Source organism: Somniosus microcephalus, chromosome 7, assembly GCF_052327205.1.
Source record: "Somniosus microcephalus isolate GS21.2 chromosome 7, FLI_Smic_1.0, whole genome shotgun sequence".
In the NCBI taxonomy this organism is placed as follows: Eukaryota; Metazoa; Chordata; class Chondrichthyes; order Squaliformes; family Somniosidae; genus Somniosus; species Somniosus microcephalus.
The window spans coordinates 139,264,089-139,285,318 of record NC_140993.1 but is presented as its reverse complement, the minus strand read 5'-3'; positions in this window follow the sequence as shown (position 1 = coordinate 139,285,318).

The following is a 21,230-nucleotide window of genomic DNA, read 5'->3' as shown; positions in this document are numbered from 1 at the left end:
ATTAACATTAGCCCGGCACTAAACTGACTGTGCAACGCCATCCTGGTGGCTTTCGTCTCGGCAGGAGGCCCCTATGTACCATGGCCGTAGCATCATTGCAGCAAGAACAGCCTGCTTTGAAAGTGATATCTGTGCTCCTCTAATTCTACCCTCTTGAGCATCCCTGATTATAATCGCTCAACCATTGGTGGCTGTGCCTTCTGTTACCTAGGCCCTAAGCTCTGGAATTCCCTGCCTAAACCTCTCTGCCTCTCTACCTCTCTTTCCTCCTTTAAGATGCTCCTTAAAACCTACCTCTTTGGCCAAGCTTTTTCTCCTTATGTGGCTCGGTGTCAAAATTTTTGTCTTATAATACTCCTGTGCAGTGCCTTGGGATGTTTTACAATGTTAAAGGTGCTATATAAATACAAGTTGTTGTTGTATTATTAACTTTACATTTGTCATAAGCCTCCGTTTTCTGTTTCAGTTTAATCTCTATGGGTGTTATTTTGGGGAATGGGTGAAATCAGGTGCTAAGTGGGTGCTGTCTTAATAAGATGCGCCTGTTGAAAAGTCTGGTTTTAGCCTGCATTTTGGGGTTAATCGCTGATTACTATGATTTAAACGTGCCCGGAGGTGCTAAAATGGAGACCTGCATGTATAGCACTCGTGCTGATTAGGAGCAATTTTCCTGGAGCAGTATTTAACACCTCCACGCATGCACTTCCACTGAAGGTGTGGAATGCGCTGGCTGACAGACAATGGCACGTATCAGGATGGCTCAGAGACTGAGGGAGAGGGCTCACAGGTTCTCAGAGGTGGCACTGGAGGTCCTGGTGGTGGAGGTACAGCTGAAGAGGGATGTCCAGAACCCGCAAGGGGGCAGGAGGCGACAGAGGCAACTAATACAGTGGATGTGGGAGGAGATCACTGAGGAGGTCACAGCCAGGAGCACTGTCCAGTGCTGCAAAAAATGAATGGTTTGACACTACTGGTCAAGATAAGAGGCCATCTCACAAACACACTTCTCAATAGCTGCACCACCACCAGCATCATAAGCTCATCATACCATCTAACTATATACTGGCATTCACACACCCCACACTATTTCATCCTTCACAGGCACTACTCACACCTCAGACACATCTCACAGCTGTTCAACCATGTGAGGCATCACACACACACAAACACCTGCCGATACACTCATTCACAATCACCACTCTTTCTCTTCCATGACAAAGTAGCACATAACACGTGCCAGCAGGACCTGACGGGGGGAGAGGAAGCACGACTTCATGAGATCACTCCCCTTGAGGAGGCAGTGCTGGCGGTAATCGGGAGGGGAGTGGCAGACGCCATGGCCATAGGCAGAGCAGGGGACCTATTGCCTAGAGATATGTGGCTACCAATGTTCCCTCTAAGGTATGCAGGTGCGTGGCCACACAGCGATCTGTAAGGTCCCGCGCACTGAAATTCACAGGCTGCGCACAACAGTGAGCTGGAGCGGGCGAGGGGCCAATATCCAGCGGCCAAAGTGAGAGTGGCTGCAGAGAGCGCGGGATAAAGTGCAGCTGAACCTGTGAACGGAGGAGCAGCGAGATGGAGGTGGGGGGCTGGGGGGAGAATTTCATTTGATTGGCTTACAGCTCTTGCGTAGCGTAGTCAGTGTCTCTGGATTGGAGGTGATGAACACGCTCTCGGTCATGGCCAGCTAGAAATGTTGTGCTCTATAAGCGCGGGTTCAGAGCAAATGGCGCTTTGTGCAAATGTATAAAATGCAGACGGAAGGAAGTGAGGGAAAAGCCAGATGTTTTTACTGAGACCTGCCAGTGAGAACACTGCTGACCAGAGAGCAGCCGCTTCGGCAAAACATGCCAGCAGTAAGTCTCAGGCTGCTCCTGCCAAGGGTAATTTTTTTTTGTTGCAGTTTTCTATAATAGCTGTGCTGAGACACTTCAGCCGCAAGATCAAATCCATTAAGTACATTTCTCCAATGGCTTGACTTCACCATTTCGCCCCAGCACCCACTGACATCGACCAACGGTGCTCTCCTTCTTGCCCCTAGGCAGCCTGCCGCACCAATGCTGACATCCCTTCACTCGTCGTGTCCTTATACGGTGCACAGCATTCCAACGCCACTGCCACTCACCAAATCCAGTCCACTAACACGGCTGGCCGTCAGAACAGGCGACCCAGACTTGCTTCACCCCAAAAATCGTATTCCCACTCTAAACGCTTCTCTACCTTTGAAATGTTTCTTCTCTGCCTGCCTGATAGCACTGGTTGCCTTCTGACAAGCCAGTGCAGCATGTGCCCGACTACAGGAGTGCCTGCTTAAAGGGAGCACTTTCTCAAGCTTCAATTGATGCCTCATTAGTCCTGCCATGTACCCTTAGTACGAAAACGACTGGATAAAGGGGGCAACCAGTTCGGCATGCTGGGGTTCATTAAGAGGCTTCTGTTGAAAATGAAACGTGACCAGTAGCTCCAACAGCTTACAAAGCTGAATGTGCACGGCAAGAATCAGAGTAAAAACAGGGCAGCAGTCACAACAACACGCACATCGCAACAGAAAATTTAAAGAGATATGATATGACCTTAAAATGATTATATTTTGCACTTGTCCCACTTCCAAAAGTTGTTTATCCAACAGAACCGCAATTGTGAACTTTATTCGCATTTATTTATATAAATAGTTTGTTTAAAATGTTTCTATTATGACCACTGGCTTTTGATTAAATTCCTACAAGTTGGTCCGCACTCATCACCAGATCCCCATTTTTAAAAAAGGCATCAAAACAGGAGCCAGACAAAAACAGGGCTGCTGAAGAAGCGAGTTGTTGCTTGCTGTGTGGGAGGCGGTGGGCAGTGGGCAGCAGGCAGAGGGGCCCGGCTCAGCTGTGAAAAAATGTTACTTTGAGATGCAGGCAAAACAACAGCAACAATCTACTGTATTTTAAAAAGCAGAAGTAAGCAGACACGCTTGCCCAACACTGATATCCCCAGTTTTTACTGGACAAGGCTAATACTGTGGATGATAATAATTTTCCAAACTCGTGAAATTCAGCAAGTGACCTGTTTCAGATATATTAGATATTCATATAATGTCCTCACATTTCAGCAATGCAGCCTTCTCCTCCCAACCCCGACCAAAAATCAGCTGTTAGAAATCCTGAGGCTTGAAACATCAGGACTTAACAGATTCATTGTATTTTTTTAACTTCAGAGCTGGCCAGCTGGACTGAAAGGGTCTTTTCTGCTAAACAAAACTAAAAAGAGTGATTGAATATTATACATTAAAGGAGAAAAATTAACAGGGAATTGACAAGTATAATCACAAATATTATATTTAAGTTGCATGCAGAATAACAAGTGGATAGACTGGGGAAGCTAAGGTTGTTCTCCTTGGAGCAGAGAAGGCGAAGAAGAGATTTGATAGAGGTGCTTAAAATCGTGAAGGATTTAGATAGAGTAAATAAAGAGAAACTGGGACAAAAATTCGGTTGCGTCCACTTTGGGGCGCTAACTTTGCCGGGGTGCTACTGTCCCAAAAAAGTTAACACCTACACGCCCGAAATTCAATTGTAGTGCCCCAAGAAGGAGGCGGGGCACTACTGGAAGTGCTCCCCCTCCCTCTTGGGGCGCTCCCTGGGAATATCGCAGCGCTACGTGCCAAAGTGCCATGCACGCCGGCACATTGCACCACGGTACTGCAGGCCTTCCTTCCCTGATTAAAGGGGAGGGGCCTTGTGAAGCGTGACCCGGGACCCACCTGGGCCACCAGGGATCGGGGTGCCAGCAAAAGAGCCCGGTACTCAAGAGGCGTGGCGGGCTGCCAGATCGCAGCCGACACCCCAGCAAATAAAATGGCCGCCTGGCACCTCCCTTTTAAATATCGCCCCCCCCCCCCGGCTGCACCTCCACCCCCCTGACCCTGTTGAACATAGCGTCCGGCGGTAAGTTAGGGTGCGCGACCGAAGTTTGTGGCTGGGGCACGAGCGGGGCACTGCGCATGGTGATGATGTCATCACCAGAGGCGCAGCGCCATGGGGCGCTGCCAGCTACCGCCACCGCTAACCTTCTGCTGAATTTCACAGCGCCGCACCCGGGCGCTAGTTGCTTTGCATCCCATTAGCGCCCTAATAGGCACAAAGCAACCAAATTTTGCCCCCACTGTTTCCAATGGCTGAAGGGTCGATAATGAGAGGGCACAGATTTAAGGTGGTTGGCAAAAGAACCAGAGGCGACATGAGGAAAAACTTTTTTATGCAACAAGTGGTTAGGATTTGAATGCACTGCCTGATAGGGTGGTGGATACAGATTCAACAGTAGCCTTCAAAAGGGAATTGGATAAATATTTGAAGGAGAATAAATTGCAGGGATATGGGGAAAGAGCGGGGGAGTGGAACTAACGGAATTGCTCTTCAAAAGAGCTGGTGCAGACTCAATGGGCCGAATGTCCTCCTTCAGTGCTATACTAGTCTATGATTCTATGATTCAATACATTGCTTTGTGGTGCAGTTCAGAGAGGATTGAGCCAGAGACTCAAGTGGCAGTTGTATCAAGGCAGAGTGGCAGCATGCAGCAATGTCTGTGAATGTCTTTGAATCCTTCCCTAGCAGTCACGAGCTTGCTCAGGGTGTGCATGGTTGCTAGGACACTGTTTAAACAATCCCAGACTCAATCCCTTGGCTGTCCTGCTCCGGTTAAAGCGCATGCGAAGAGGCAGACAACTTCAACCCTCCCCAACCTGCACTTAGCAGCTTTCTGCAAACGCTTCACTCCTTTCAATCTATTTCCTTTTTTGGCCACAAAAAAAGTGGGGGAGTTGAAAAAATCCAAACATGGTAAATAAAATGACATTGTACATTTAAAAACTGAGTGTTTGCCAAATTTTCTTGAGGACACACATTTTTTAAATAGTAAAATTGATTTGCAGGTACCTATTGCACAGAATCCATCCTAAACCGACCCTGAAACCAAGAGGCAACGTTTCTCATAAATCTCAAAAATTGTTACTAGACTTGAGCCTGACTTGAAGAACTGTGTGGTATTCTACTCTCGCCATCCATTCTTAACAAGTAGAGTGGCCGATCACTTTGCAGCGACCTTGCTTGTTCAGAAAAATGGGTTTCTGCTATCTCCTTTCTGTTAATGCAGATAAGAGCAAGGAAGGCATATGTGTGGCTAAAGGTGTACGAGATCTGTGTCAATTTTGACTTTAGCAAGTTAGAATCAACTGGTTTTTAATAAGGAAGACACATTATGTGTGTAATAAAATCAATCTTTAAGAGGAGACTATTCCGATTACTAAACACTTAACAAGTCATCAGTGCAGAATCATCTCATTTGGCTCAGGTGAATGAAAGTTGTTGTTGTTGTAGAGTTTGCCGAAGGACTAAAAAGTCGTGCTCAGAGGAGTCTGCGGCCCACTCAGTACAAATAAAAATTAGAGGGAATATTGGTGGCCACTCCAGCTTCCTTACATCCACCTTGTCCCCTGGAGGAACTGGAAGAGGAGGAAGAGCCAACTCACCCTCCAGGAGGAAGAGGAGGAGGAGGAGAGCGAGGAAGAAAACACTACATCAATCGCTACCACTATCGTAGGTACCAGCTCAGAGACTGGTACCCCATGTAACTTAGAGGCAAGGATCGAGCAAGGATCCTCACAATGGCATGCACCGGGCATTAGTTGGCAGCAGCCATGCCGGTTGATAGGGACATCACAGGTGCCACCTTTCCGTCGCATAATATTTCTGCTGTAGAGGAGTCAGATGAGGACCTCGCAGGACTGAGCTTCAAAAGAAAGTTTATGGGTTTGACAAAGCAAATGCTTGGCGCAAAGGACAGCCTGCCTGAAAGCTTACGGATTGTGGCTAAGAGGATCGGCAAAGTGATCGGCCACTCTCCTTGTTAAGAATGGATGGCGAGAGTAGAATACCACACAGTTCCCAGTGCCACGTGCTAGTGAGTATAGGAATAGGAGGATAGAGCAGATGAATGTGTGGCTAAAGAGTTGGTGTAGGGGGGAGGGTTTTACTTTCCTGGATCACTGGGCCTGCTTCTGGGGAAGGTGGGACTTGTACAAGTCGGACGGGTTGCACCTGAACCAGAGCGGGACAAATATCCTTGCGGGGAGGTTTGCTAGCACTGTTGGGGGGGGTTTAAACTAACTTGGCAGGGGGATGGGATACAGAGGGGAGCTGAAATAGGGGGTGATGTGCTGCCAATTATAGAGAAAAAAACAAGTCAGTTTGGTAGACAGGGCAAATATACAAGGGCAAGGCTGGATGGCATCTATTTTAATGCAAGGAGTCTTGCAAATAAGGTGGATGAACTGAAGGTGTTGATAAACACATGGGAGTATGATATTGTTGCTATCATGGAGACATGGTTGAGGGAGGGGCAAGACTGGCAGCTCAATATTCCGGGGTACAGAATCTTCAGGCGAGACAGAGGGGGGGGTATAAGAGGAGGGGGTGTAGCAATATTAATTAAGGAGTCAATTACTGCAGTAAGGAGGGATGACATATTAGCAGGTTCCTCAAATGAGGCCATATGGGTGGAGCTTAAAAACAAGAAGGGGGCAAGCACTTTGCTGGGAGTGTACTATAGGCCTCCAAACAGTCAGGGGGAGATAGAGGAACAGATATGTAGGCAAATCTCAGAGAAATGTGCAAATAATAGGGTAATAATAATGGGGGATTTCAACTTCCCCAATATTAACTGGGATAGTCAGAGTGTGAAAGGCACAGAGGGTGTAGAATTCTTAAAGTGCATCCAGGAGAGCTTTTTGAGCCAGCATGTAGAAGGTCCTACAAGAGAGGGGGCGGTACTGGACCTAATTCTAGGGAATGTGGCCGGCCAAGTGGAAGAAGTGCTAGTAGGTGAGCGCTTTGGTGACAGTGACCATAATATGGTGAGATTTAAGGTGGTCATGGAAAAGGACAGGGGTGGGCCGGAAATAAAGGTTCTAAATTGGGGGAAGGCCGATTTTAATAGGATAAGGCAGGATCTGGCCAAAATGGACTGGGATCAGCTACTTGTAGGAAAATCCGCATCGGAGCAATGGGAGGCTTTCAGAAGGGAGATTGAGATCATACAATGGCAACATGTTCCCGTAAAGGTCAAGGGTGGTTCCAAAAACCACAGGGAACCTTGGATGTCAGGGGATATACGAGAATGGATTAGAAAAAAAGGAGGGCTTTTGGCAGATACAAAAGGCTAAAGACGGAGGAAGCCCTAGAGGAGTACAAAAAGTGCAGGGGGATACTTAAAAAAGAAATTAGGAGATCAAGGAGGGGCCATGAAATAACACTGGCGAGCAAAATAAAGGAAAATCCTAAGATGTTTTATAAGTATATTAAGGGTAAGAGGATAACTAGGGAAAAAATAGGGCCCATTAGGGACAAAAGTGGCAATCTGTGTGTGGAGCCGGAAGATGTAGGAGGGGTTCTAAATGAATTTTTTGCATCTGTTTTCACTATGGAGAGGGACGATGTAGACATAGAAATAGGGCGGGGGGACTGTGATATGCTCGAACACATTAACATCGAGAGGGAGGAGGTATTGGCGGTTTTAGCAGGCCTAAAAATGGATAAATCCCCAGGCCCGGACGAAATGTATCCCAGGCTGCTGTGTGAGGCAAAGGAAGAGATTGCGGGGGCTCTAACACACATATTCAGAACCTCTCTGGCCACAGGGGATGTGCCAGAGGACTGGAGAACCGCTAATGTAGTTCCATTATTCAAGAAGGGGAGTAGGGAAAAACCGGGGAACTACAGGCCAGTGAGCCTAACATCAGTGGTGGGAAAATTATTGGAAAAAATTCTGAGGGACAAAATCAGTCTCCACTTGGAGAGGCAAGGATTAATCAGGGATAGTCAACATGGCTTTGTCAAGGGAAGATCATGTCTGACTAATTTGATTGAATTTTTTGAAGGGGTGACTAGGTGTGTGGATGAGGGCAACGCAGTGGATGTGGTATACATGGATTTCAGTAAGGCCTTCGATAAAGTCCCGCACAGGAGACTGGTCAAGAAGGTAGGAGCCCATGGAATCCAGGGTGCCTTGGCACGTTGGATAAAAAACTGGCTTAGTGGCAGAAGGCAGAGGGTGATGGTCGAAGGTTGTTTTTGTGACTGGAAGCCTGTGGCCAGTGGGGTACCACAGGGATCGGTGCTGGGTCCCTTGCTGTTTGTGGTCTATATTAATGACTTGGATATGAATGTAAAAGGTATGATCAGTAAGTTCGCGGATGATACAAAAATTGGTAGGGTGGTAAATAGCGAGGAGGGTAGCCTCAGTCTGCAGGACGATATCGATGGGTTGGTCAGATGGGCGGAACAGTGGCAAATGGAATTTAACCCGGAAAAGTGCGCGGTGATGCACTTTGGGGGGACTAACAAGGCAAGGGAATACACAATGAATGGTAAGACCCTAGGCAAGACGGAGGGTCAGAGGGATCTGGGTGTGCAAGTACACAGATTCCTGAAGGCGGTGGAACAGGTGGATAAGGTGGTAAAAAAGGCATATGGGATACTTGCCTTCATTAGCCGAGGCATAGAATATAAGAGCAAGGAGGTTATGATGGAGCTGTATAAAACACTGGTTAGGCCACAGCTGGAATACTGTGTGCAGTTCTGGTCGCCACACTACAGGAAGGATGTGATAGCTTTGGAGAGGGTGCAGAGGAGATACACCAGGATGTTACCAGGGCTGGAACGCTTCAGCTATGAAGAGAGACTGGGCAGATTGGGTTTGTTTTCCTTGGAGCAGAGGAGGCTGAGGGGGGACATGATTGAGGTGTACAAAATTATGAGGGGCATAGATAGGATGGATACTAAGGAGCTTTTTCTCTTAGTAGAAGGGTCAATAACTAGGGGGCATAGATTCAAGGTAAAGGGCGGGAGGTTTAGAGGGGATTTGAGAAAGAACTTTTTCACCCAGAGGGTGGTTGGAGTCTGGAACTCACTACCCGAAAGGGTTGTGGAGGCTGGAACCCTCACAACATTCAAGAAGCATTTGGATGAGCACTTGAAATGCTGGAATATGGGATTAGATTAGACAGGGCGTGATGGCCGGCGCGGACACGATGGGCCGAAGGGCCTCTATCCGTGCTGTATAACTCTATGACTCTAAGTCCGCCTCCAGCTTGACCCATGTTTTGACAAGAGCCTGGAACCCATCCTCTCCAGCGAGGGGAGGCTGGGCAATTCCACCCAGCGACCTATGGAGGCCAACGTCATGCAGTGTCTGATGACTGAAGTTGCAGCTTCCAATGCAGTCATAGCAGCTTCTATGGAATGCCAAACATGGAACGACAAAGTGCTGCAATGGAAGCTCAAGCAGCTGCCATGGTGGCTCTGAGCTCCTCGGTTAAAAGGGGCTTGCAGAGTGTCTCAGCATACAGAGACCTCTCCTTCAGCAGATCAGTGGGCTGATGGAATAGACGCACTGAGGTAGTGGCATGGGAATCATGGAGCAGGAACCTACTGGCTTCTCTCCAGATTGCAGCATTTCTGCTCCCTCCCCCTCCACTCACCATTGCCCTTGCAGTTGTCTGTCAGCCAGGCAGCCCAGACTGCTCAAGGCCATGTTGAGATGGTGCAGTCTGAGGTCAGGCCATCACTGCCCACAGCCTCTCGAGGACATCTAAACTTCCCTGTTCAGATTCTCAGCAGCCATCCACCTCGCGTACTGCTGCCATTCAGGTAGCACTTCATAGAAGCATCAGAGTAGACAAGAGCACTTATAGTATAACCACTAAGGGTAAGCACCAGGGTGAATAGTTTTATATTTGTAAGTGCTGTTGGTTGGGTCATGTTTTCATTGTTATGGCTCTAGATAAAAAGTGATTATGGTAATTGGGTAGTGGTGGAATTGGTGGTCTTTTTTATTGAGTTCTTCAGGTGGAAGGGGTTGAAAGGATTGAGTGCAGATGGTGGACTTCTTGATGGATCCTCAGTCATGGAAGGTAAGACATGTAGCAACAGTGCTTCGAAGTCTGATGGTGGAGGACGTCTCTCAAAAGTGATCTTCAATTAGATGGCGGTGAGCGTCCCTCCCAGGTGTGGGCTGTCTACCTGGAACTCTCTAGTGCTCCCCCTGGTCCCCATCATCTTCCTTCTCCTCCACAACCTCCTCCTCCTCTTGTGCTCCTGAGCTTGACCCTCTAGCACAATGGCTGGTGGTAATGGCTGGTCTCTCATGATTGCCAGATTGTGGTGCATGCAGCAAGTCACCATGTATCTGGAGCCCTCGTTGCCCACCTCTCCCTCTCTCCTCCAGCAGCTGGTGTTGCTCTGCCTGGCCTCATCTCCTCCTCCTAGTCCTCCTCCTGACCAAGGGGAACCCCTAGCATGATCCCCATGACCAACCACTTCCTTTCTCCTGGTGACTCCTATAAGATCGCCAATAAGTTACAATAGTACAGCACTCACTCTCTTCAGGTGAAGTCCTCAGATAATTTACAGAGCAGATGCTGATAGAGTGTTGGTGAAGTCTTGACAAAGTGTCCCAGAAAGTCTCCCAATGTGTATCAAAAGTCCTCTTCAAACACAGTGTAGTCAGTCAATCTCAATCAGCAAGCGAACAGTGAAAGCTGAGCATGGCTTTAAGTAGTGCTTGCAATCCCCACCATCAACCTCTTTACTCCTGTTCAGCTGGTCGCTGTTAGGAGAGGTTGGTAATTGCATTGCCTTCCAGAAAAACGGCATGCAGCCTCTTTAATGAGCGTTAGTAGCCCATTTAATTGCTAATCAGAGACTTAATCATCCTCAAGACAGCCATTCTTAGTGCGTGCTTAAACTCCTTTACCAAGATGGCGTCTTGCGCTAAAGGTGGGCTAACCTGGTGTCACTCAAGACCCCATCTTAGCCACCTTGGAGATTCTTTACCACCTAAATTACAGCGGGGAAAATAGCCCCGTTTATCTTTAGTCATCCAGGAGACCCTTCCTTTGCCCCTCAAAGCAATATCTCTACACTATACACAAACTATTTCCACTTTAATGGCCTCCCATTGTTCAATTACTGTTTTGGCTACCAATTTTGATTCCAATGCTCCTGCGCCAGATCCTTGTTTAACTGACTAAAGTTAGCCCTCCTCCAGTTAACGATTTTTATGTTTGATTGTTCCTTATCCTTTTCCATAACTATTCTAAACCTGATGATATTGTGATCACTGTTCCCCAAATTTTCCCCACTGAAACCTGCTCCACTTGCCCCACTTCATTTCCCAGAACTAAATCCAGCACTGCTTCCTTCCCCGTTGAGCTGGAAGCACACTGGAAGTTCTCTTGTACATATTTCAAGAAGCCCTCCCCCTCTTTGCCTTTGACACTGCTACTATCCCAGTCTATATTAGGATAATTGAAGTCCCGCATTATCACTACTCTATAGTACTTGCATCTTTCTGTAATTTGCCTGCAAAGTAACGGAGAGGGTTGATGTTGTGTATATGAACTTTCAAAAGGCATTTGGTAAAGTACCACATAATAGACTTGTTAGCAAAATTAAAGTCAATGGGATTAAAGGGACAGTGGCAACATGGATACAAAATTGGCTAAGGGACAGAAAGTAGAGACAGTGGTGTTCCCCAGCACTCAATATTAGGATCACTGCTCTTTTTGATATATATTAATGAGTTGGACTTGGGTATACAGGGCATAATTTCAAAGTTTGCAGATAGCACAAAAATCGGAAATGTAGTAAACAATATCGAGGATAGTAACAGACCTCAGGAGGACACAGACAGACTGGTGAAATGGGCAGACACATAGCAGATGAAGTGTGAAGTGATACATTTTGGTAGGAAGAATGAGGAGAGGCAATATAAATAAAATGGTGCAATTTTAAAGGGGGTGCAGGAACAGAGAGATCTGGGTGTACGTACACAAACCTTTGAAGGTGGCAGGACAAGTAGAGAAGGCTATTTAAAAAGCATATGGGATCCTTGACTTTATTAATAGAGGCATAGAATACAAAAGCAAGGAAGTTATGCTAAACCTTTATAAAACACTGGTTAGGCCTCAGCTGGAGTATTGTGTTCAATTGTGGGCACCACACTTTAGGAAGGATGTCAAGGCTTTAGAGAAGTTGCAGAAGAGATTTACTAGAATGGTACCGGGGGTGAGGGACTTCAGTTATGTGGAGAGACTGGAGAAGCTGGGATTGATCTCCTTAGAGCAGAAAAGTTTAAGAGGAGATTTGATAGAGGTGTTCAAAATCATGAATGGTTTTGATAGAGTAAATAAGGAGAACCTGTTTCCCATGGCAGAAGGGTCAGTAACCAGAGGACACAAATTTAAGGTGATTGGCAAAAGAACCAGAGGCGACATGAGGAAACATTTTTTTCCGCAGCGAGTTGTTATGATCAGGAATGTACTGCCTGAAAGGATGGTGAAAGCAGATTCAATAGTAACTTTTACAAGGGAATTGGATAACTACTTGAAAAAAAGAAAGACTTATATTTATATAATGCCTTTCATGACCACGGGATGTCCCAAAGAACTTTACAGCCAATGAAGTAGTTTTGAATTGTAGTCACTGTTGTAAAGTAGGAAATGCGGCAGCCAATTTGTGCACAACAAGCTCCCAGAAACAGCAATGTGATAATGACTAGATGATTTTTTTAGTGATGCTGATTTACGTAAGCTTGTTGCAGGAGGAAAATGAGGAGGAGGAGCAAGAAGAGGAAAACAACGGTTTCAGTGTGAACAACGAAGGGAAAAAAATCACAGGGCTATAAGGAAAGAGCAGCGGAGTAGAGCTAATTGGATAGCTCTTTGAAAGGTATGATGGGCAAATGGCCTTCTTCTGTGCTGTATGGTGCTATGATTCTCCTTACCTAGCTTCCCCTTGAAGTAGGTACGTACGATGTTTCTTGAACAGGCTTCTTTTCAGGTGAGTACCCATAACTTCTGGGTCCCATGACTCCAAAGCCATGCGCAGATTTGTCCTCAGCCTCCACTAAGAAGGTGGCACATCTTCACCACACCCCACTCCTCCAGCTCCCTCATGCTCTGTGTATCACCTGGTGTCACTTCCTAACCATCACTCTCTAATTTCTGCACCCCCTACCCACCCATCTGAGTGAAGATATCTGAGCTGGTGTAAGGAAGTGATAAAGCAAGAGACCCTGGGGATGAGTTGAAGGAGGTTGGGACAGAGGAACATAGTACAAGAGGTCTCTGCAGGAACTAGTGGGTGGCTTTCATCGCTCAGAGCCCCGAGAAAGCGGAGAGGCGGCGGACCTGCGAGGGAGCACCAGAGGCGGCGGCGGTATTTGAGGAGCAGCCCTGAGGCAGCGAGCAGTGAGGCCCAGAGCCCCGAGAGAGCGGAGAGGCAGTGGACCTGCGAGGGAGCACCAGAGGCGGCAGCGGTATTTAAGGAGCAGCCCCGAGGCAGCGAGCAGCGAGGCCCAGAGCCCCGAGAGAGCAGAGAGGCGGCGGACCTACGAGGGAGCACCAGAGGCGGCGGCGGTATTTAAGGAGCAGCCCCGAGGTGGCGAGCAGCGAGGCCCAGAGCCCCGAGAGAGCGGAGAGGCGGCGGACCTGCAAGGGAGCACCAGAGGCGGCGGCGGTATTTAAGGAGCAGCCCCGAGGCGGCGAGCAGCGAGGCCCAGAGCCCCGAGAGAGCGGAGAGGCGGCGGACCTGCGAGGGAGCACCAGAGGCGGCGGCCGTATTTAAGGAGCTTACCAATCCAGGTTCTGGGAGAGGGAAGCAAAAAGTAATCGAAGTGTGACGTCACCAAGAAGCAGGTAAGTGATTGGTTGGTGAGTATTTTGTTCTAAATTTTTCTAAACTTAAGTGTTGTGGTTTCTAAGGTCTCTGTTGTGTAGCGGGGACTACTATTAAGCAAGGGCCTTTGAGTATATCATTTAATTGAAGTGAAATTGGTGGGATTCATTTAATTTTAATTAATTAATTAAAGGGTAAGTCATGGCAGGACAGCCCAGCCCCGTAGTATGCTCCTCCTGCTCTATGTGGAAAATCAGGGACGCTTCCTGCGTCCCTGATGACCATGTGTGCGGGAAGTGTGTCCAGCTGCAGCTACTGACAGACCGCATTGCGGCACTGGAGCTGCAGATGGATTCATTTTGGAGCATTCGCGATGCTGAGGACGTCGTGAATATCACATTTAGCGAGTTGGTCACACTGCATGTAAAGGGTGTACAGGCAGGAAGGGAATGGGTGACCAGCAGGCAGAGTAAGAGGCGCAGGCAGGTAGTGCAGGAATCCCCTGTGGCCATCCCCCTCTCAAACAGATATACCACTTTGAATACTGTTGGGGGGGATGACTCATCGGGGAAGGCAGCAGCAGCCAACTTCCTGGCACCATGGGTGGCTCTGCTGCACAGGCTGGGAGTAAAAAGAGTGGAAGAGCTATAGTGATAGGGGACTCAATTGTAAGGGGAATAGATAGGCGTTTGTGCGGCCACAATCGAGACTCCAGGATGGTGTGTTGCCTCCCTGGTGCAAGGGTCAAGGACATCTCAGAGCGGCTGCAGAGCATTTTGGAGGGGGAGGGCGAACAGCCAGTTGTCGTGGTGCACATAGGCACCAACGATATAGGTAAAAAATGGGATGAGGTCCTAAAAGCAGAATATAGGGAGTTAAGAGGTAAATTAAAAAATAGGACCTCAAAGGTAGTAATCTCAGGATGCTACCAGTGCCATGTGCTAGTCAGAGTAGAAATAGGAGGATATTTAAAATGAATACGTGGCTAGAGGAATGGTGCAAGGGGGAGGGATTCAAATTCCTTGGACATTGGAACCGGTTCTGGGAGAGGTGGGACCAGTACAAACGGGATGGTTTGCACCTGGGCAGGGCCGGGACCGATGTCCTAGGGGGAGTGTTTGCTTGTGCTGTTGGGGAGGGTTTAAACTAAAGTGGCAGGGGGCTGGGAACCTGAGCAAGGAGACAGAGGAAAGAGAAACAAGGAAAAAAGCAAAAGACAGGAAGGAGAAAAACAAAATTAGAAGGCAAAGAACTCAACAGTTTAAATCAAATATGGTCACAGTAAATAATAATTCATATAGGTCTGAGAGCGTTAAAAAAACAAGCCTGAAGGCTTTGTGTCTTAATGCAAGGAGCATTCAGAACAAGGTGGATGAATTAGCTGCGCAAATAGAGGTAAACGAATATGATATGATTGGGATTACAGAAACATGGCTCCAGGATGGCCAAGGCTGGGAAATCAACATCCAGGGGTATTCAATATTTAGGAAGGATAGGCAAAAAAGAAAGGGAGGTGGGGTAGCATTGCTGGTTAAAGAGGGGATTAACACAATTGAAAGGAAGGATATTAACTCTGATGATGCGGAATCTGTATGGGTAGAACTGAGAAATATCAAGGGGCAGAAAACGTTAGTGGGAGTGGTATATAGACCTCCAAACAGTAATATGGAGGTTGGGGATGGCATTAAAAGGGAAATTAGAGAAGCATGCAGTAAGGGCACAGTAGTCATCATGGTGACTTTAATTTACATATAGATTGGGCTAACCAAATTAGTAAAAATACTGTGGAGGAGGAATTCCTAGAATGTTTACGGGATGGTTTCCTGGACCAATATGTCGAGGAACCAACCAGAGATCAGGTCATCTTAGACTGGGTATTATGTAATGAGAGAGGATTAATTAGCAATCTTGTTGTACGAGGCCCCTTGGGTCAGAGCGATCATAATATGATAGAATTCTTCATTAGGATGGAGAGTGAAGTAGTTGACTCGGAGACTAGGGTCCTGAATTTAAATAAAGGAAACTACAATGGTATGAGGTGCAAATTGGGTAGGATTGATTGGGGAATGTCACTCAAAGGGTTGACGGTGGATAGGCAATGGCAAACATTCAAAGACCGCATGGATGAACTGCAGAAGTTGTTCGTCCCAGTTTGGGATAGAATAAAACAAAAAGGGTGACTCAACCGTGGCTAACAAGGGAAGTTAGGGATAGCATAAGATCCAAGGAGAGGGCATATAAATTGGCCAGAAAAAGCGGTAACCCTGGGGATTGGGAGCAGTTTAGGATTCAACAAAGGAGGACAAAGGGATTAATTAAGAAGGGGAAAATAGAATATGAAAGTAAGCTTTCAGGGAACATAAAAACTGACTGTAAGAGCTTTTATAGATATGTGAAGAGAAAAAGATTAGTGAAATCAAGTGTAGGTCCCTTGCAGTCAGAAGCAGGGGAAGTTATAATGGGGAACAAAGAAATGGCAGACCAATTAAATGCATATTTTGGTTCTGTCTTCACAAAGGACGACACAAATAACCTCCCAGAGATGTTGGAGAACATAAGGTCTGATGAGAGGGAGGAACTGAAAGAAATCAGTATTTGTAGGGAAATGGTGTTTGGGAAATTGACGGGATTGAAGGCCGATAAATCCCCAGGGCCTGATAATCTACATCCTAGGGTACTTAAAGAGGTGGCCCTAGAAATAGTAGATGCATTGCTGATCATCTTCCAAAATTCGCTGGAATCTGGAACTGTACCCATGGATTGGAGGGTAGCTAATGTTACCCCACTATTCAAAAAGGGTGGTAGAGAGAAAGCGGGGAATTACAGACCGGTAAGCCTGACATCGGTAGTGGGGAAAATGCTAGAGTCTATTATAAAGGATGTAACAGCTGAGCACTTGGAAAACAGTGACCGGATCGGACAAAGTCAACATGGATTTACAAAAGGTAAATCGTGCTTGACTAATCTACTGGAATTTTTTGAGGATGTAACTGGGAAAATAGATAAGGGAGAACCAGTAGATGTGGTGTATTTGGACTTTCAAAAGGCTTTCGATAAAGTCCCGCATAAGAGATTAGCGTGTAAAGTTAAGGCACATGGGATTGGGGGCAAGGTATTGACTTGGATAGAGAACTGGTTGGAGGACAGAAAGCAGAGAGTAGGAATTAACGGGTCTTTTTCCGAGTGGCAGGCAGTGACTAGTGGGGTACTGCAGGGATTGGTCCTTGGACCCCAGCTATTCACAATATACATTAATGATCTAGATAAGTGAACTAGATGTAATATCTCCAAGTTTGCAGACGACACAAAGCTGGGTGGGCGTGTGTGCTGCGAGGAGGATACCGAGAAACTCCAGGATGATTTGGACAGGTTGGGTGATTGGGCAAAAGCGTGGCAGATGCAATATAACGTGGATAAATGCGAGGTTATCCACTTTGGTGTCAAAAACAGAAAGGCAGACTATTATCTGAATGGCAATAGATTGGGAGAAGGGGAAGTGCAACGAGACCTGGGTGTCCTTGTGCACCAGTCACTGAAGGTAAGCATGCAGGTGCAGCAGGCGGTGAAGAAGACAAATGGCCTTCGTAGCGAAAGGGTTTGAGTACAGGAGCAAGGATGTCCTGCTGCAGTTGTACAGGGCCTTGGTGAGACCACACCTTGAGTACTGTGTGCAGTTTGGTCACCTTATCTGAGGAAGGATGTTCTTGCCATGGAGGGAGTTCAGCGAAGATTCACAAGGCTGATCCCTGGGATGGCAGGTATGACGTATGAGGAGAGATTGGGTCAATTGGGCTTATACTCGCTGGAGTTTAGAAGAATGAGAGGGGATCTCATCGAAACTTATAAAATTCTGACAGGTCTGGACAAACTAGATGCAGGTAGAATGTTCCTGATGGTCGGAGAGTCCAGAACCAGGGGTCATAGTCTAAGGATAAGGGGTAAACCATTTAGGACAGAGATGAGGAAGAATTTCTTCACCCAGAGAGTGGTGAACCTGTGGAATTCTCTACCACAGAAGGCGGTTGAGGCCAAGTCGTTAACTATATTCAAGAAGGAGTTAGGTATATTTCTTAGAGCTAAAGGTATCAAGGGATATGGGGAGAAGCCAGGTACGGGGTACTGAGTTTGGATGATCAGCCATGATCTCATCGAATGGCGGAGCAGGCTCGAGGGGCCGAATGGCCTACTCCTGCTCCTATCTTCTATGTTTCTATGTCTATGTTTCTATATTATCCTCCCTGCCTTCTTCAACATCATCATTGTTCACAAGGAAGCAGTTGTTTTCCTGTTCTTTCTCCTCATCATCATCTTCCTCCTGCAACAAGTTTAAGTAAATCAGGGAGTGGCTAACAATTGAGGAGTGTGTGTCAAGTGACAAGGAAAAGCTAAAGTAAGAGATGTGCTGGTATTATCCTGTTAAAATAAAGTGGAAGAAAGGGTTTTAGGTTTGTGCTTGTTGTCAACAAGCTCAGTGAGCTAGGACTTAACACCTCCCTATGCAACTGGATCCTGGACTTCCTGACGGGAAGACCCCAGGTGGTGAAAATAGGCAGAAACACCTCCTCCACACTGATCCTGAACACGGGAGCTCCCCAGGGTTGTGTGCTCAGCCCCCTTCTGTACTCCCTGTTTACTCACGACTGCATGGCCATGCACAACTTCAACTCCATCATCAAGTTTGCTGATGACACTACCGTTGTAGGCCTGATCACAGATGGCGACGAGACAGGCTACAGGGAGGAGGTAAGAGCCCTAGGAGATTGGTGCAAGTACAACAACCACTCCCTCAACATCAGCAAAACAAAGGAGATGATCGTGGATTACAGGAAGCGGCAGGGGGAGGGACACACCCCAATCTACATCGAAGGGGCTGAGGTGGAGAGGGTCAGCAGCTTCAAATTCCTGGGTGTATTCATTACGGAGGACTTAACGTGGTCCCATCACATCGACGTTGTAACCAAGAAGGCATGCCAATGCCTGTTCTTCCTCAGGAGACTGAAGAAATTTGGAATGGCCCCCCAGATTCTCACCAACTTCTACCGCTGCACCATCGAGAGTATCCTGTCCGGCTGCATCACTACCTGGTATGGCAACTGCACCGCCACAGACCGCAAGACTCTACAGATGGTAGTGAAAGCTGCACAACACACTGTAGGAATTAAACTACCTGCTGTGCAGGATATCTACCCCGAGAGGTGCCGGGGGAAGGCCCTGAGAATCATTAAAGACGCGAGTCACCCCAGCCACAACCTCTTCGCCCTGCTCCCGTCCGGTAAGAGATACCGACGCATACGGTCTCGTACCAACAGGTTTCGATACAGCTTCTACCCCCAGGCCATAAGACTCATGAACGATTAATTTATTATTATTTATTACTGTTGTTTTATTTATTATTACTGTCTTTCTATTAGTATTTCTATTAGTATTTTTATCATTGTTATGCCATATTTATTCCAATGTTGGGAGGGCTCGTAAAAATCAACATTTCATTGTGCAATACACACGTCTGCTGCATATATGACATAAAATTGAATTGAATTGCTTGTAAGTGATTTGCTGTGAAGGGAGATGGGTAGCAATAGTGCAAGATTCTGAGTTAGTGACCCCTGTCACCAGAGTACAATAGTTTTAGAGGGGGTAAAGTGTGCTGGTGCCCAGGCTGACCAAAGAAGAAAACAGAGAGTGGCTGATATGTTAATTTTCCTGGTCCGTCATTTAACTTTTTGTGGCACTGGTCTACAGTCGTGGACAGTGCCACTTACCTCCACATGGCATTACTGACATTTTTTGGTAGGTTTCCTGCCATGGACACCCCACATTCTCTCTCCAGCATTATAGAAACATAGAGAATCATAGAATGGTTACAGCACAGAAGGCCATTTGGCCTGTCGAGCCCGTGCCAGCTCTCAGCCAGGCCCACTCCCCCGCCCTGTCCCCGTAGCCCTGCAAATTTTTTTCCTTCAGATACTAATCCAACTCCCTTTTGAAAGATAATATTGAATCTGCCTCCACCACCCTTTCAGGCAGTGCATTCTAGATCTTAACCACTCGCTGCATAAAAAAGTTTTTTCTTACGTTGCCTTTGGTTCTTTTGCCAATCACCTTAAATCTGTGTCCTCTGGTTCTCAACCCTCCTGCTGATGGGAACAGTTTCTCTCTATCTACTCTGTCCAGGCCGCTCATGATTTTGAACACCTCTATCAAATCTCCTCTCAATCTTCTCTGTTCCAAGGAGAACAACTCCAGCTTCTCCAGTTTATCAATGTAACTGAAATCAATCATTCCTGGGATCATTCTCATAAATCCTTTCTGCACCCTCACATCCTTCCTAAAGTGTGGTGCCCAGAATTGGACACAGTACTCCAGTTGGGGCCAAACCAGTGTTTTATACAGGTTCATCATAATTTCCACTCTTTTGTGGATGCATTGGTTGTAATCTTCCAAAATTCCCTACACTCTGGAAAGGTCCCAGTGGATTGGAAAACTGCAAATGTAACACCCATAGTCAAGAAAGGAGGGAGACAGAAAGCAGGAAACTATAGGCCAGTTAGCCTAACAACTGTCATTGGGAAAATGTTGGAATCCATTATTAAGGAAGTACTAGCAGGACATTTAGAAAATCATAATACAATCAGGCAGAGTCAATATGGTTTTATGAAAGGGAAATCGTGTTTGACAAATATATTAGAGTTCTTTGAGGATGTAATTAGCAGGTTGGATAAAGGGGAACCAGTAGATGTAGTATATTTGGATTTCCAAAAGGCATTCGATAAGGTGCCACATAAAAGGTTACTGCACAAGATAAGAGCTCAAGGTGTTGGGGGTAATATATTAGCATGGATAGAGGATTGGCTAACTAACAGAAAACAGAGAGTCAGGATAAATGGGTCATTTTCAGGTTGGCAAACTATAACTAGTGGGGTGCCACTGAAGGGATAATTACTAGTCCTAGCCCTTTTTGGGCTACCCCGGATCAGGCGTATTCCCCAGACATTCACCTTCAACTAAAGTTAGAGATAGCCGAATTCTATAAGACGCTTAATTGGGTCTAAAGGTCCAGGCTATCTCTCCCTAAAGGAAAGGAATGACTTGAAGATGTTACCATCCTCCAGATAGCACTTTTAATAAGTTTAACTAGACTGTAACCTTCCGGATATTATGAGGGTCCGGAAACCCCCTCCTCGCCAGAACTATGCAGCTCCTCACCAAAGAGTGTACAGAGATTGAGTTCGCAAGTTTGATACAGAAGTACTTTGTGAGACAATTCTAAAAATATATAGATTTATTAAAGAATCGACATGTAGTTAACAGCTGGTGATTCAATTGCAACTTTAACAGTTCAAAATACAAATAGCTTACATTTCTTATTCTCAGAGATCCTTATTCTCAAATCTTAACTTCGTTACATTTTTACATTTCTTATTATTTCTAATCCAGGATATCCACCAAAATCAAATAAAAGCAACATTTTGATCCCCAAGCCGCAAAGAACTAAAAACTTACAGAGCC